At 34.0% G+C, this 18,719-nt stretch overlaps 1 protein-coding gene across 8 annotated transcripts in view; it reads left to right on the top strand.

The window, feature by feature from the left end:
* The window catches only part of celsr1a (cadherin EGF LAG seven-pass G-type receptor 1a), a 141,605-nt gene that overhangs the window by 36,857 nt on the left and 86,029 nt on the right, over positions 1–18,719 (top strand). The window lies entirely within an intron of this gene.

Raw genomic sequence — 18,719 nt, 5'->3', positions numbered from 1 at the left:
ACACTGTCAAAATACTCTTGCTGTCTTAAATTCAAATTCGTTGAATCAAATGAACTTTTCTATTAATCTCAACTTACATCAATCCTATGACCTAAATATGAAGTTAAACTTTGTATAACTTAAAAGAAAGTTGAAACTTCTTTAATTAATAAAATAAGTTAAAGCAACATAAAAATACTTGTTGCCTTGACTTTTTGTCATCATTTATTTAGTGTATGTATTCTGTACATTTTCATAACGAAGCATCCTTAATAATTCCAAACAGGTCACAGAAACTTTTAATCTTCAACTGAGCTTATACCTATTTGATTGCTCCTTAAGATTTATCACATTTCAGAAGGAAATCCTTGATGAGGTCCTGAAATATTTGTCCTGAGGCTTGTGTTCAGGTTTTGATGTTTTAATTACGTTCTGGCTTGGCCTTTTTCTTTCTTTTTTTTATCTGGTGCTTTACTCCTGTGGTGCACCATAAACCCCAATTCACCATCATGGCAGCAGAAATCCATCTGAGCCCCTCGGTTTCACCACCCCTCAGAGAGAAGAACAAAGGTTTGGAGTGGGGGGATCAGGGTGGATTAAGGCCAAGAAGAGGCAAACCAGGTGCATTTAGTTTTTTTTTTTTTTTTCACCAGACCACAGCAAAAGTGCTCAGGATTCTTCCCTCGTGCACATATTCCTTTCGCTCCTGAGATTTTATTGGACTTGTCAGACTCTTTTACAGGAAGACTAGCTTGTTAATTAGGCTCAGTGGTGACATGTTGGGAATGCTGGAGGGTGATTTCATGGAGAGAGAGAAGAGAGCGAAACCAAAAAGAAAGATCTTAATGGGTTAATGACGCCTTATTATTTGTACTTTCAGTACCCTTTGTTCCTGTTTACACCTGGTGTAATCAGATATGTTTCTGTTAATCCAAACACAAATGGGCATCGCCAAATGTTGCTTGTCCAATTGGAACCACTTCCAGGGCTGCGCAATATGTAATTTCAATGTTAAGTTAGGATGATAGTTGAACAAGCACTACAATTCAAAACCCTTATGTTATTGTAAACAGTGTTAAATTTGTCAGTTAAAATAAGGACAAAAAATGTTAGTTGCCTATAGTCTTGTACACAATTAGACAGTCTTGCGTGTACACTGAAAATAATTATTTAAAGATAATTCCTTGAATTTACTAAATTTTTTTACGTTAAGTGGTTGTAAACCATTTATTTGAGCTAAATTTAAACAAACAAATTAGGTTGAACATTATTAACTTAATTTGTTTGTTTAAATTCAACACAAATAAATTGTTTGCAACAGTTCTGCATGCAACACTTTTTTCAGTGTATCTGCAGTTTTTTTCTAGACATTTTTCCACATTCAAATCCAAATGTTTTTTTTTTAGACGATGAGCAAAGTGAATGCGCACAATCATACCTGATGTTAGGTAAATCAAGAAAGAAAATTGAAACTAAACTCATCATTATATCCTATTTGCTACTCTCCATAATAACTCCCTCCTGTAAACAAATTGTAGTTGCTGTTGTGTTTATTTTACAGCCCTTTGTGTTCAGACACCAGTGAAAAAGCAGCTCCATAATCATCTAACCCTCAGCGCATCTTCACTAAATTAATGTGAATCTGTGCTCACCTAGAGCGTTTTACACTTGAGCAACACCAAGTCGTGTTCACTGTAACTTCAGAAGCTGCAGGCGTTTGAACAATAGTGACATCTTATTGGTGAAGCAGTTTTTGACATGGCACATCCAAAAAGTCTATAAATTTATAACAAAGTTCAGGTGTTTCTTTTTAATAACATTTTTATTTTTGACATTTTACGCAATTGTGTGCATGATCAAATGACAACCTTTGATTAGTTACAAGGCTGTAAATGTCTCAAAAAAGCATGAACGAAAATTGTCCTGGTGTACACCTGCCCTTATAGCTTAAAACAAACAGAATCTTGACAGGTCTTCTGTGCCAGTAAAGTGTTTGATTTGCTCTGGTTTGCTCATCTAATGAATGAACATTGCAATACAGCCAAATGTTGGTTAGTTTGTATATTGTTGTCTATATTTTAGTAATATTTTTGTCAAAGATATTACATGATGATGTAGTCATTCTTAGTATTAGGGTTGTCTAAATATCAAGTTCGAAATATTAAAAACATTTATTTCTCGCTAACATTTGAGCAGCAGTTAGTTAAACACCTCTTATTGGCCAGTGTGTTTACATGCTCAACAGAAATGACTGTGATTGGCCAGACATCGGTTCACCACTTTTCACTGCTGTTCACCAAGTGCAAACAGTTATATGGACACTGAAGCATTTTAAAATCGCTTCAATCAGCTGGTCTGTCAATGAGGTGATATACGTGTGATCAGCTGGTAGATCGACTGATCTTCGTGACTAATCTTAATTATTATAAACATTTTGTTTGCTTTTTCACATTTTTATCAATAACAGACATGGAATAAAAGGTGTAAAACTAGTCATTTTATCTTAAGTTATTTTGAGAAATTGAGTTATTTTGTCTTAAAAGGTAGCAAACACATGGAAGCATCTTATAGCTCTTTTCCCTAAGGGTGCAGCAAAACTGTTCAGCACTGTTGCAGTTTTAATCTAAGTACAAGAATTCAGGTAGTCTCAAAAACATCCGTCAGGAGCTTGCACCATTATTCATTGGTTTATGAGCTTTGTCTGCCTCTCCTTATTGCCTCTGTTGAAGATGAGAGCATTCCATGCACTTCTAATACACTCTGTTCTGCCTTCTCTTTAAACGGCGAATTCCTTGAGCAGGGCTATAAATCACTCAAGCCTTTGGCCCAGAAGACTTTTGCCCTGTCACTTCATAGGAAAGCATTGAAAGACAAAAAAGAGGGGCTTCATCTGAGGTGAATTATTGCATTGTGAAGTGCTCTTGAAGTTGGGCTGTGTTGCCACATGTTGTGTGCTACCTGTGTGTGGAGTTTTTTCAAATGCGAATCAATTGTTTGATGATGCGGGGTGTGAACTAGAACGGCAAGAAATCGGCTTGCAGTTATTGCGGTTGTCACCGCCAGCTCTTTTCTTTACCGGTTAAAGATTTACAGTGTACACAAAAAACTCCCCTCGTTTAATAAAGGAGTGTCTTTGGCAGATGAATTTTCAATTTTGTAGGATACTATTCATGTCAAACTGAAACAGAGTTACTGGACTTTTTTTGTTGAAGCCAAAAACCAAAAATGACAATTAAATTAAATTAAATTAAATTAAATTAAATTAAATTAAATTAAATTAAATTAAATTAAATTAAATTAAATTAAATTAAATTAAATTAAATTAAATGTAAAACAATACTTAATAAATAAATATAAAACAAAATGAAATAATGAAGTTAAATAAAAAATTAATTAAACAAATAAAAAATTTATATTTATTAAGATCATTAATATCGATCTTCAGATTTGAATGACTCTTTATTCAGACAGTTTTTCACTTCACCTGACACATGGGTTGTCATCTGTTACCTGTCCAGTGATCTCGCAGGAACAAAGGAGGGTGTTCATGTCCTCTGCAGACAGAGCCAGAGCCCTGTCAGTGTCTGAGCACTCGACTGCAGACGGACGCTCAGATAAACATAAGTTCCTGGCTGCTAAATTACCTTTAGATATGACAATCCCCCATATCCCTTACGGATGCGAGTGTTTTTCATCTATAATCACATGGAGAAAAAAATAAAGTCAATTACTGGCTTACAAATTAAATTTGGGAAGTATTAAGAAGTTATTAAAGTTACTAAAAAGTAATGTATATATTACGACTATATTTTATACTCATTTATTTATTATTTTTCATTTTCATGATCATCATAATTGTTTTTATTTTATATTTTAACTAATCTAATTTGAAAATAAATAGATAAATAAGTGAAATATACAATAATACTTAGAAATCTCATTATGAAATATTTGATCTGAATTGAACTTCTTCAAATTCTTTTTAAATTCTTTATGATTGTTTTCATCTTGACATTACTTGTTTTAATCAATATCATTATATATAAATATAATTTATTATTTAACAATATTAATAATTCGGCCCTTCAAGTTTTGCCTTAAAGTTTTGTTATAATAATAATAATAATAATAATAATAATAATAATAATAATAATAATTATTATTATTATTATTATTATTATTATTATAACAATCTACAAACTAGTCACAGTCAGCATAAACAAGTGTAAAAGTTTTGTTTTAAATGTGCATTTTATTTTATTTGCTCCTTTTGGCAATATTTTATCACTGTATGCACAGCAGGATAATATTTGCAGATCTCCTCTTGTCATCTCTCATCACTTGATTTAGTCGCTTATCCTAAATCTTGCCTCCACAAAGCACATTTCCTTCATCGAAATGCTGATAGGCCTCACTGCTCACTCTTTTATGTTGACATACGTGTGGCTTTGTTATGATTCAGTCTGGTGCTTTTTTACCTCACTGTCACATCGATGAGTTTATTGCCTGAGGGCATGTTTGTATCACTGCATGCCACACTACTGTATCACCTGCTGAGCGTTTCAACAGGCCAGCTGTTGATGTGATTATTATTTTTTTGACTGTATATCTGATTCCTAAATCACAGCCAGCATTCCAGTAATCTGGAATTAGCAGCAGCAGTTCATTCATGCTAGGTGACTATGTTGGTATGAAATGAAGATAACGATTTACTGGTAAAAATGAGTCAAGCCGATGCTTAGGTCTGATGCTTTTTTATAAATAGGCTCATTTTACTATTGACTTTTACCATTTTTTTAATCCATTTAGCTGATCTGGTGGGAGCATTTTTAGCTTAGCTTAGCATAGATCAGGGGTGTCCAAACTCGGTCCTGGAGGGCCAGTGTCCTGCAGATTTTAGCTCCAACTTGCCTCAACACACCTGCACAGATGTTTCTAGAAAGCCAAGTAAGAGCTAGATTAGCTAGCCCAGGTGTTTCTGATTGGAGTTGGAACTAAACTTTGCAGGAATTGGGACAGAGTTTGGGAATCCCTGTCATAGCTCTTTGACTCAGAATAGATCATTAGCATCTCCTCACAATTTTTTAAAACCAGATTCAACTCCGATTCTATTTAAAGTTTGACTCTTCTGTGGTTACATTGTGTACTAAGGCCAGCGGAAAATGAAAATTAGCAATTTGTATGCCAATATGGCTAGGAAACTACAGGTTACTCTCATTCTGGCATAATAATCAATGAACTTTGCTGCCTTACTCTGGTTGCTGTAAGTGCAATGACATTCCGCAGTACCTGAAAATAGACCCCAGCTGACATTTTTAATAAGATGTTAATGATCTAATCTGATTCAATGATCTATGCTAAGCTAAGCTAAAAGATGACCTGAAAGGGTTAAAAAATGGTAACATCCAACTATTTAACTATGGGGATTTGTACGATGTGAATGATCAGAATCTAAATCCAATTAATTAAAATCATTAAACCTTTTTAATATAACATTTTATGAAGAATGGAAGAAAATAGTTTTAGTGAAGTCCATAAAATTTGTTCTTTCTCAAAATCCTCTCGAATCTATCTTGCTATCTCCAAATTTGCATTTAGAAGATTTAAACATCCAAAGCTTGCAGTTTGTCTTGTTTTTGACATCACCTCATACTTCAGTTTCTCATTAAATCTTCTGACCAATCAAACTCTCTCTAGTATCTGAGATGCCCCGCCCCCTTAATGAAGCTTGTCATTTGTTTTTTCATATGTTGCGCTTGAGCTCAACCACACTCACTGGCACATAAAAACAAAACGATTTGCTGTTTTTTGCTTATAAAGGGGAGGGGCTACTATATGCCCCACCCTGTCTTCATATTTCAGTAGAGATTGTCAAACATCTAATAAAATGCACATTTCAAAGCACTTCACAGGTCCTTCAAGCGTTGTTCAACCAAACATTTTTAAGAAATGTGTTTCATTATTAAATCATCAAATGTTTTAATAACCAGCCCTGTTTATACATTTCTTTCTCCATTCACCATCTAATATAAGTAAAATAAAAAAATCAAAAACAAAAATAATTATCTTAAAAAATCACTGATTGTCCGAAATCATATAGTTTGTTACTATTACTACTACCAGCAAGATTCTAAAGTGTACATTTAATGGACACGTTACTGTCTCATTATGACATCATAGAAAATATATGAATCAGAATCGAGGGATGCAACTGATGTGGTTTGGGTATGTGGTAGTATGTCTGAATTCGGTTCACAATATATTAACATTCATATGCTATAGAACACCTTTCAAGTGGTTGTGACGTAAATTGAAATTCAAATACAATACATGCTTGAGTTGTATGGGATTTTGGATGCAGCTTCAGACTTATGACACATATGACACAAGTTGTTAGTTCGATTTAGACTGTTTCTCACCTCTTTTGAGATCAAATTTGGATTAATTTAACTGAAAATGAACCCAATGCTCTGTTAACTCAATAAAGATGGCATTTTCCACTCCCAGTTCGCTTAAACCTTCCACTGATGCACAAAGAGCTGCACTGTGTTCCTCTATCTTGATGGGATCTACTGTCCTTGAGGAACAGCTCAGTAAGCACAGTTTGTCAACAGTGAAGATGATGAATCTAGAGGCAATCAGACTATTAGCACTTTAAATAGAGCCATTACACATTGTCAGTTAGTTCAACAGTACTGTTGCTGTTTTAATGGTGTACTGACCCATTCAGACATTCAGGAACCTGACTTCACTTTAGCAAAAAAAGAAAAAAGAAAAAAAAATGGTGAAAGCGGTTATTTGTGGTAGGAAAAGGGAAATGGAAAGTGAATGTAAAAATTAAAGTAATAGTACTCCGTGAGAAATAATTATCCAAAGATTTTTTTTTTTTTATGTTGTCATAACACGTTGAACACGTTGAAAACAAACAGGCAACTTAAGAACAGGTTGGTGCAGTGTACCAGAAGGATAATGGGCCTGTTTTAAAGACAGGCCAGCTACTGAAAATCTAATCCATTTAAGTAGTCTATTGACTAAATTTGCTACTGAAAAATCATTTGATTCGGTCTAAATCATTTGAGAATTTTAAATGCTTAATGAACTACTGAATCAAATTCAGTAGACTAAAAGCATAATAAAAGATACATTTATTTTAGTTGTCTAAACATCAAACCAACTACTGAACATCCAATTTAGATGTTTGATTGATAGTTTAGATTTTTTTTTTTTTTATCCAGTTGTCTGAAAACAAAATATGCATTTCAGTAGTTTAACCTCTTGCTTAAAATGGACTTACAAAAATGTATATGCAGAATACCAGAGTAAATTAACACCAATATTCTGGACTCACAAATGAGAATCCAGCAAAGCTGAACCCTGCCTACTGAAAATTTATTTCTGAACACTAAATTATTTAATGAATTTCAGCTTTCTAAAAACAAAACTAACTACGGAAGTTGAAATATTTGAGAAACTGCAAAAAAATAATTTATGAACAACAGACATAGTTCAAATTTATTTGAGTTTAACAGCTATACTGACTACAAAATTTGACTTTCAGTATATTAAAACCACATTTAATTTAGTTGGGTTACCCCAAATGTCAGTAATGTGAAAACTATATTGTACACTGAGTCAGTTTAAACATTATGAAGATGTGGCTGCTACATTTTCTTTCAGTAGTCTGACCACTAGCACCTCCAAATCTATTTCAGTAGTCTCAATGGCAGTAGTGGAAAATTGACATTTTAAACTGAATCAGTTTCAGTAGTTTGAAGACATAACGATTAAATTAATTTCAGTAGTCTCAATATCTGTTGTGTAAAATTGATATTTTATACAGAATAAGTTTTAGTTATTTGAACATGTATCTAACTATTATAATTGTTTGAATATCCATTTCAGTAGTCTTATTTTCTGTAGTGTAAAATTGACATTTTATACTTAATCACTATCAGTACTTTGAAGACACAACAATCAAACATCTGAAAATTTATTTCAGTAGTCTCAGTGTCTGAAGTGTAAAATTGACATTTTTTTGGAATAGGTTTCAGTAGTTTGAACATGTATTTAACTATTTGAATGAATTGAAAATTCATTTCAGTTGTCTCATTCTTAGTAGTGTTAAATTAAAAATTTATACTGAATCTGTTTCATTCATGCTAGTACGTAACTGTCAAACATCTGAAAGTTCATTTCAGTAGTCTTAATGTCAGTAGTGTAAAATTGATAGTTGATACTGAATCAGTATCAGTAGTTTGAAGACATAACAATCAAACATCTGAAAGTCCATTACAGTAGTCTCAATGTCAGTAGTGTAAAATTGATAGTTGATACTGAATCAGTATCAGTAGTTTGAAGACATAACAATCAAACATCTGAAAGTCCATTTCGGTAGTCTCAATGGCAGTAGTTTAAAATTTATATTTTATACAGAATAAGTTTCAGTACTTTGAACATGTATCTAACCATTAGAAGTGATTGAAAATCCATTTAAGTAGTCTCATTAATAGTGTAAAATTTACAGTTTATACTGAATCAGTTTCATTCATTTAAATACGTAACTATCAAACATGTGAAAGTCCATTTTTGTAGTCTTAATGGCAGTAGTATAAAATTGACATTTTATACTGAATCAGTTTCAGTAGCTTGAAGACATAACAATTTATTTCAGTAGTCTCATTGTCAAAAGTGTAAAATCAACATTTTATACTAAATCAGTTTCCGTAGTTTGATCATGCAACTATTAGAATTGATTGAAAATCCATTTGAGTTGTCTAAACATTAATAGTGCAAAAATGACATTTTACACTAAATAATTATCAGTAGTTTGAACATGTAACTATCAAAGAACTAAAAATCCATTTCAGTAGTCTCAGTGTCAGTAGTGTAAAATTGACATCTTATACTAAATCAGTTTTAGTAGTTTGAACATATGTCTATATTAGAGTTGATTTCAGCAACTTGAACACACAATAAACTACTGAAAATCTATTTCAGTAGTCTGAACATAGGTTAGCCATTGAAAATCTTCTTCCGTCATCTGGCAAGTCTAGATTAACTGCTGAATCTATTTTTTCACTAGCTTGTAAACTAGTCTAACCTGCACAAACTCATTTTACTTCTTTTTATATTTTACATAAGTCTGACAAAAAACTAACCATCCAGTTTAGTCAAAAAATGCTTTATTGGTCCTAAAACTTTTCAGTATATTTGGTAATTTTTCAGTATACTGCTTTGATGTCAACCCACCCCAGCACTCCAGCACTGATCCCACTATAGCCAGGTCTGCATTGTAATCCCACCTGTTACAGGCTGGAGAGATGTACCCGCCTCCTCCCTCTTCCCCGGCCTGAATAAAGTCTTTTGTGTGCATGCGGTCCTTCTCTAAAGTGTGTCCATGTGAGAGCCCACTAATCCCGCCAAGCCAAGCAGAGGCATGCACCGCTTTCAGCGGACCTCAGAACAGGAAAAGACACCATGACTCCAGCTGCACTCCCTGTGTAGAAGATATCAAGTTGGACAAAGCAATGTGCTCCTACTGTCACCCGCTCTCGATATACAAACACAAGAGTCTTCAAAGTCAACATCAAGCACTCTCTCCAAACTCAAGTGCTCGCTTTTGGAACAGAGCCGGCTTGTGAATACTGTAGGCGCCTGCGATTTCATTCTGCCTCATCATCTCTTTTCTACACTATCAGTCTCTCATCCCTCTCTCCTTTAAGCTGTCATAGCAGACATCTACACCCTCTTATTGCTGCTGGATTACCCTGATTTGGTAGCTGCCTAAGGTTCTTTAGTGTTTCGGGAGACTGACACTAATAGATTTTAGTTACATGAAATATGGCTTAACTTGATGGACTAGGGATGCTCAAAATAATCGATTGATCATGAACTGAAAGGGTGCGTTTTTAACCAATTATTGGGATTAGTTAAGTGATTAAAAATAATATTTAATATGTTTTTAAAGTTTGGCTGCATAAGGGGCAGTGTAAACACTGCAGGTGCGTGAAGATGCTTTGTTGTTATGTCCTGTCATTAATATGTTTGTATGTTAAAATAAATCAGTGTTTTAAAATGCAATTTTTAATGTGTCAGACACAAAGTAAAAACGTCAATTTTTATTTAATTAAATAATAATTTTATATTAATCTGACCAGTTCATGTTTAATATTCGATTAATGAGCAGCAGTTGTTGGTTGGCAAAATTAACCGAAATGAGCAAAGTAAAATTAATATTCTACAGCATATTAGATTCCAATCATGCAACAAAACCTGCACCATTTTTTTGGAAATCATGTGTAAAAAAACATTTTTTACAGAAACTGATTGTAGGTGGGAAAATATAAATGAGGCCAAATTTCTTTTAATGTTCGGGAATTAAAAAAATATATCACTTCAACTTTTTTTATTCACAACTAATTTATGTATAAATCAATTGCAAAACTACGGAATGCAGAATTGATATCTGTGTTAGAAGACCAATTAGTTTTGTAATGATCAGTTTTTGCATTTTGTTTTCAAACTAAATGCAGAGTACACTATGAATTTGTGGGTATATTGTTTGCAGATTCTTGTGTAATACTGGAGAACAAATTGTTCACAAAACAATTATTTTTATATAATTATTGATTATAAATAAATGCTAAACTATTCATACTATATATATATATATATATATATATATATATATATATATATATATATATATATATAATTTATTATATATAATGTATAATAAATTATTACAATTTTTTCATTATTTTATTGTTTTCAGTTTCAATAAGTGCAAAAAACATAAATAATAAAATAAAATATGAATGAGTGAATGAATACATTTTTTATTTTCCAATTAAAAGAAATGTCATAAATAGTTTGCAGAACAGATAAAAAAACCTCTCTTTTAAATTCTAAAAAGATGCGTTTAAATCCAAAAAACAGACAGTTTTTTAAAGTGATCTCAATGTCTCTTTTGTTCTTTTGTTGTTGATTGCTCAATAAGCTAAACTTGTTTCATGCACAGCTTCATTTTTGTCATTTATATTATATAAAATCTGTCATCCACTTCTACAGTTGCCTGCAGAATGTTTCAAAGGAATATTTCCAGATGCACCTCCACCACCAATCAATAGCCTCTCCATAACTCTGTGCATTACTGAATAAACGCTCGTCCTCCCCTTTCCTCCATCTGTCGGTTTAGAAGCTAGAGTAGGTGGTGATGATGATGTCAACGAGTTGTAATCTCATTCTACCCATTCATTAAACGCCTGGTCCCATCTGGTCGATGAAAACATGGGGCACATCTGACAATGTCTCACCCTCATATTCCCTGCAGTGAGAGCCAGAGGGGTTCAGAGATGGGCTAAGGTGTGAAATTGGAGGTTTTGTTTGTATGTGTGTATGTGTGTGTAAAAGTGAGTGTGAGTTAGAAGGAACCACCCAAACACAACAACCACAAACATGTCTGAGCATGGCTCTCAAAACCTTGCATAAAGAGACCTCATATGTCTAACCCTTTGTCAACAAAAAACTCGGCAATGACAAGTGAAGTCCTTATCGCAAAAAAACGATTAATTTCTCTTGACAAAGAAGATTATAGAAGGCCAAGCTTGTTTTATCCCCTCTCCCAGTCTCATTCTTTGAGTTAATGAGTGACACTGAGGTGTGTTTTCATTTAAAATACATTCGGTGCTGTGCAAAGTACCAACAGAAAAAAAACACATTGCTGCTTTATACCCTTTGACTCCTATTACGCCTAGCAACAGCTAGTCTCAACTGTGCGTCTCTGTAGGAAGCATACACCAAGTAGGCTTCTTGGATGTTCGTTTAAAGGTGTGCTAATCTGTTTATGCCAAGCAATGTTGTTATTTGAAAGTATCAAAATAGACACACCTATTACCTAACAGTACCCTTTTTGATATCATTGCTATTGCTACTAGACATGCCCCTTACTGCTGATTGGCTTATTAGTCTAAAAGCTTTTTTTTTTTAAACGCTTAGCTTACTTTTAACGGAAATGTGTACTTGTGGAATCTTGCTGATACCTTGTTACTTATGTATTTGTTAATTTTATCAGCTCCCTCTGCATTAATGCCCTTGTTTCACTTGTTTAACTCCAGTGCTGGAGATCGAATGTTTTAAATTTAATTAGAGATGCAGCAATTAAATGATTTCACTGTTAACCACACTTTAATTCACCATGGTTAATAAATCGTAAAGGCCCTGCAACACTGCGTTTCAGTTGCACAAAACAAAATCTTGTTGTCTATTTAAGTTTTAAGAACAACAAACAATAACTTGACTTCTAGCTGATCATTTGTGATCAGAAGTGGCTTATATGAAAGGCAAAGGTGTCTAGATCACACTTATTTTACCTAAATAAAATATGATCATACCTTAATTATTTAATAAGGACAGTAAGGTCTGGTTTGCTTAGACAAAAGTCTTGTCACTTAATAGAAATGATGTAGAGTTTAGAATATAAAGTCATGGTGCAGTGGAAAAATAATTAATATTGCGTATGACTCCCATGAACTTGGAGGACTGCATCCAAACATCTGCAATGACTCAAATAATTTTCATCTTAAATCTTCTGTTTCATCTTACCCCAGACATGCTCAATAATGTTCATGTCTGGTGACTGGGCTAGCCAATTCTGGAGCATCTTGACCTTCTTACTCTGCCACTTTTTTAAATGATCAATTGAAGTTATTTGTTTTTATTTGTTGCTCTTACAACTGGGATCGACTATAAGACTTTTGTCAGGTAGTGTGTATAGTGCGCCTTTTAGTTCTCATTCGAAAGTAGGGAGCGCCATTGCAACATACTTGAGTTTTGCAGGTACATCTACACCCCAGAGAGTTAAAAACATCTCAACTTTTTTATAATGCCGCAAGCACATGTGACAAGAACCAACCAATAAGCTTCATACTTTAGTAGTAGAGGACTTCATCTTTGTTAAGTTATTTTGACACAATCTACACTGTAAAAAAAGCTATGTAATTGAATGTGTGGAGAACAAAGCATCCCCTGACTTAAAGCAGAGATTGCCTCCATGAGGTGAATTTAAAATTATTTAATGCGGCAAGCTGCTGATTATTCAACTTATTCCATAGCCATTGAACATTTGAAACTGGCAATGCTCTTCACGGCATGATCTTTAATTGAATTTTCATCAGTGATGACTTATTAGATCTCCTAATCCTCACTTTGAACCATGTCATTGACACAGGCATATCTGACAGCTCACAGTAACCCATGTTAGCTACCTCTTTGCAAATAATGTTGAGTATATTGGTGGATTTGTTGATCAACATTTGGTTGGGATTAACTCCTTGGTGGAGCACACATCAATGTCCTTGAGATCATACAGTGTAGTGAAGGCTGAAGAAACTGAAGTTTGAGATGGCGTGAAAAAAAAAATGTTGATCCACTTAGGCGGAAGTGACAAACTGAAAGCTTGTTTATATCAGTTTTATATCTTCTAAACACAAAGTTTCAAGAACATCACTGTTTTGTAGCACACTAATTTATAGATATTCTTTAAACTAACATACTTATACTAAAATAATAAAAAAAAACATAATTTTAATTTGACGGGACCTTTAACAATTTTATTGCACACGATCCAGCCAATTTAAATAAAAAAATTTCAACACACCATGAAAAATAAAGATTTATTAATGAGTAACTAAAAACTTGATCAGTGTTAAGCAGATTTCACAGAGCACAGTTCCAGCAATGCATGAAGAAACAGAGGCATGTGTTTAAATGAAACCCGTATGGAGAGTGTTTCACCTTTTCACACCTGCATCTAGACTGATCTTACATACCATTTATCAACTCACCCAATAACATTATTGCTTATATTAGTATCCGCAGTGTTTCAGTGTAATGGTTTTGGGATATGTTTAAGAATTTAAGAACGATGCTAAATACAAGTGTAAACGGGGTATAAAAGTCTTTAGGCACGCTTAACTGCTTCAAGAATTAGAAGAATGCATTAAACCAAGCTGCTTTCAATGTGTATACACTCATATGGTTGAATATATTTAATCATAAATAAAATGTACTCTTCACATACTGACCAATATGAATTTGTCATGAGAAAACACACACAAAATAAGATGTTTGTGCGTTTGCTCATTCTGTAATAGCCAGAAATGATGTAGAGCATGAATAAAAAAAAACATCTATGATAAAAAATATCAACATATGGATTTAAAAAAAAAATCAATATACAATTATGCAGTTTCTAGACCATTATACAAGAATATGCAAAATATTCAATAGACTTAAATCAACCAATTACACAATAAAATAACCTACACTAGGGCTGTGCCCTCAATTTCTAATTTCTAATTTCTTTTTTTTCTGTTTTTTTTTTTTTGACAGATATTGCGATTAATTTTATAGTCAAGCTTCAGCTCAATAATCTGTATTTTAGCTAAAATGCTAAAATGGAACTGGAAAGTGGAACTGAAAAGATATCAGCTTATATTAGCAAACTCTGAAATAGTACTTTGCTTGCTACTAGATTGAGTGTCACTGGCAATACTTTTAATTGACTTTTTAGCAGAACGCTCCTCATATAGCTATATGTGGTGTTTTTTTAGGTGCTGGTTATTGTATTTCCACATGCTGTGGCAACAATTCTGCTACAGCTCTTACAAATTACCTGGTTTTGTTTGGTGTGTGACTTTGAAACCAAGATATTCCCATTTTACTGTCTTACTGTTTTTCTTTAATATTAATTAATTTATTAATGCTTCTAAAGCAGCAGACACCATCATCCCAAGTTCCGCATAGTTCAATTACGCAATTCTGATTGGGCAGAATGAAATTGTAGGCTAGTAAGAATGTCACACACAGATGCTCAGGATGGGGAAGTTAAACAATATATATTTCATATCGCAGCCTCTTGCATGTAGCTAATCGCAATGTTTCAAATCGAGATTTCGATTGGATTTTGATTAATCGCACAGCCCTAAACCACAGTACAAATCAAAGAAAAAAATATATAAATATTTATAATAAAAATAAAACAATTACCATGAATTTATTTTTAATATTTTATTGTAATTTAGGTATGGGAACAGTGTAAAAAACAATAATAATCCAAATGTACAATTAATATACCAGACATAAATAAATAAGCATTTCAACAATTTTAGAACCTCATGGACAAATCATGTGTTGTTTTCCTGATGTGTGAATCACTTTTGATACACGTTTATATGTGAATGTTGGTAAATCTCTGCAGATGCATTAGCAGAAAAATCAGGATGACTTCCCATTTAAAAAGTTTGCACATTGTGTTACATGAAAAATCACATTAACATCGGTGCACAAGCACATGATAAAAATAAGAATTGCGATTTCATACTTCGGGATTCTAAGCAGTAGTCTGTGTGTGTCTATTTATTAGAGGAAGACAATAGGAAGTCACATGGATTTTTAACTCACCATATCTAAAGCAGGTCATTGAGTTGTAGAGATGGGAGGGGCTCATGGACGGCTTCCTCAAGTGTTATTGGCTCAGTCCTTTGCTTCCTTTGTTATGATTCAAACATTTGAACTCGAGGGAGGGCCATAAAATGCTGACGGTCACAGAAACCGGTTCACATTGGCTCCTCAACACCTACAAGTGCCACTTGTATAATGATAAGTTTGTAGCATTGTTGCTGAGTGCATCATCACCATAATGAAAGGCTGTTCTGTTTACTTGTACGTCTAATTTTAGACGACAACATAATGCCATTGATTTTAAGCGATTTATACACAAATAACATTCTGGATAAGCAACTGTGCTCGTCTCGTCTGGCGTATTAGTTGTTTTTTCATCCGCTGCCAATAAGAGGAAAACTCATTTCATGCTAATACACGCACCAGACTGCCTCTCAGTCCTGTTTGCGTCAGCTCGCTTGCTCTTTGACCGTTTGGATAATGACAGGGAGCGCTAATGGCAGAGTTTGTTATCCCATGTTCTCCTCATAATTACATTAGTTAGCTTGAGTTACGTTCGAGAGGAAAAAACTGCTGTTAATGATGGACGTGTCGGGATTTCCGTCTCTTTTATGCAGGGCTTCTGATAAGATAGCGTGAGGCATATCACACTGTTAACAACTTCAAGTTAAACATCAACAAATAAAATGATTTTATTTTTGTGTTAATGCATGTGAGTGTTATCGGTTTGTTGTGCAGCTTCATGAAGTCAATACAGTTCATAAACCATTCATATTTATGTTATCTTGATTAATGAGACTGTGATTTAGTTCTTGATGTAATGAAGTAATCATGACGGCTGTTGATAGAATTAATAAAATAATTGATAGAGCACTATATTTGTGTTCACTACAGTCAGCATGATAACTTATGAACAAGAAGTGTGTGTATGCACTGAATGCTGAATGAAATCCATTCAATAAAAGGCCACTTATTTGTGAATTTTAAAAAGATAGTAATATCGTGCTGCATGAGAAAACTAACAGATCCGTTAGATTGATCGTTCATCTTAAACCATGATAAATGTGTTTTGTTAGGCTGTGTGCCAGCACACTTTTCTGCAGAATCATTTACTCTTGATAAAATGCAGTCATTGCCTACAGCGAGTGTGTTCAGTTGTCTTGAATGTGTACTTAAGGAATAAAAAGAGAGATTGAGAAAAAGGCAGTAAGGATTTCCATTCTTTCTTGTCTTCAAATGTGCTCAATTTGTCAGCTATTAAACGGAACTCGCAAGCAATTCAATAGCGAGCACTGAAAAATGAATGTACATTAGAAATGACTTGGTGAACACATTGTATCAGGTTCTTTTTACATTTGAAGTCAATACAATGTGCTTTTGTCATCCTATGGTGAGCACAGTGCACCTCACACCAGACTGAGTTGGGAATGTAAGCCATTTACTGGGAATGATGACTGTCCCACACTCTCTTGTCTTGTGATTTATGGCTGTGATATAATTCAGAGACACATAACTCAACGGCGAAGACACATGACACCCTCATATTTGAAAGGTCTTAGCCACTTTGTTTTGCCGGGGGTATTAATTGGATATACCACCTGTTCAGCAGTTGTTCTCTTAGCAAAACAGAACAGCCAGTGGAGAACTTGTGGGAGCGTCCTGCCAAATCCATCTTGTACATACTGTAGGAAAATATCAGGATTCAGATGTATGTAATTTAATATTGTTTTAATCAGACTTGAACCGAGTTAAATGGTTTCCATCCCCATGTGTTAATGTTTTGAAGTATCAGACATAAAACTAATTACGAAAATGCCAAATTTGGAATAGAAAATCCATTAATTTGCATAAAAAGTGATTACATTTTCTTGAGGTGGATTTGGAACTGTCAATAAAATGGTTAATGCAAATAACATGAAATGGAAAACCTTTTGCAGAAGAAACGCACACATTATACTATATACCATATCTCCATTATGCCTGCCTTTGTCTACTGTTGGTTACTAGGTTACCAATACTATTCTAAATCAACACATCTAATTAACTCTTTTTGCGTACAGTGTTACAACTCCTTTCCCGTCTCCTGCTTTAGGACTTTTATGGCCCGTTTTCACTGAGTGGTACAGTATGGTATTGTTCAGTATGCTTTTAAAGCCATTTTCACTTTCAAAAGGTACCAAAAAAAGCTAACCGCAACATACCACTTTTTGGGAACCTTTTCCAAACATGACAAAAGGGTAGCAAAAGGTGGAGCTAGATGCACAGCAGAATGATATCAGTTTACAGTGAAACGCCACTAGCACATACACAAGCCAGGAGAATGAAAACAAAGAAACCGGCATTTTTAAAAACACAGCCGAGATATTAGACCGTAATAATATATACATATAATAATGAGCCATGGTCAACCCAAGCTCAAACAAACCTTGTCATCGTCTTGATGAACAGACACAAAGCCAAGAAGAACAAAATCTGCCATATCCTGTTGTTGTTTTACGAGGGTAAAAGTGCAGTTTCACTTTCTCCAGAGAGCTCGCCGCATGCCTATATTTGAAATAATGAACTTCTTGAACTGAAGATGTTAATGTGCGCGTATTTATTGAAGTGCTTCTTACATGTGATCCTTTCAGAAATGGACAAACGCGAGAGTGTTGTGCAAAAACACAAAAGAGAAGCCAGAAAAAAAAAAAAACAAAGGAGCAAATTATTCTTTCAGCGACCTAAAACAAACTGCCATGTTTAACTATTATCATCACCTTTTAGACCATTGTGAACTTGGAATGACAGAATTACTTTCCAACAAGAGGTTACATGTAGGCTACATGTTGCGTGTTGTTTTTGAACCCAAATAAGGACTAAATGTATGTTGTGTATGGTTTTTCTGTAATTGGTAACATATCGGAGACTTTAAGGGTCTGTGTGTGTTCATATATGTTGCATTTATTTATTTATTTTATATGATCGCAGACGTTACAGTGTGCTATTTCCCATTGTCATTGATCTGCAGTTATAACCAAACTATGTTCACAGAAAAGCTAGTAATGAATAATTTACACGTATTTATGTTTAAAAAGCATCTGTTTGTGTTAAGGGCTTATCATATGATATATGAATGACCCGTACAGCTTTTCTTTGACATATCCTCAAGCGAGAATGACGTTGACTGAAACTTTCTGTCATACACCATGCCCACCAAAAGGGTACCATTTTCCCTTTTGGCAGTGGAAACTAGAGCCTGATAAAGGTAACTCGTACTGACCCATAACGTATTGTACCAG

This window comes from Danio rerio, chromosome 4 (genome assembly GCF_052040795.2).
Source record: "Danio rerio strain M-AB ecotype USA chromosome 4, GRCz13ab, whole genome shotgun sequence".
NCBI lineage: Eukaryota > Metazoa > Chordata > Actinopteri > Cypriniformes > Danionidae > Danio > Danio rerio.
Note: the sequence above shows the minus strand (reverse complement) of the source record. Positions and strands in the feature narration are given on the sequence as shown.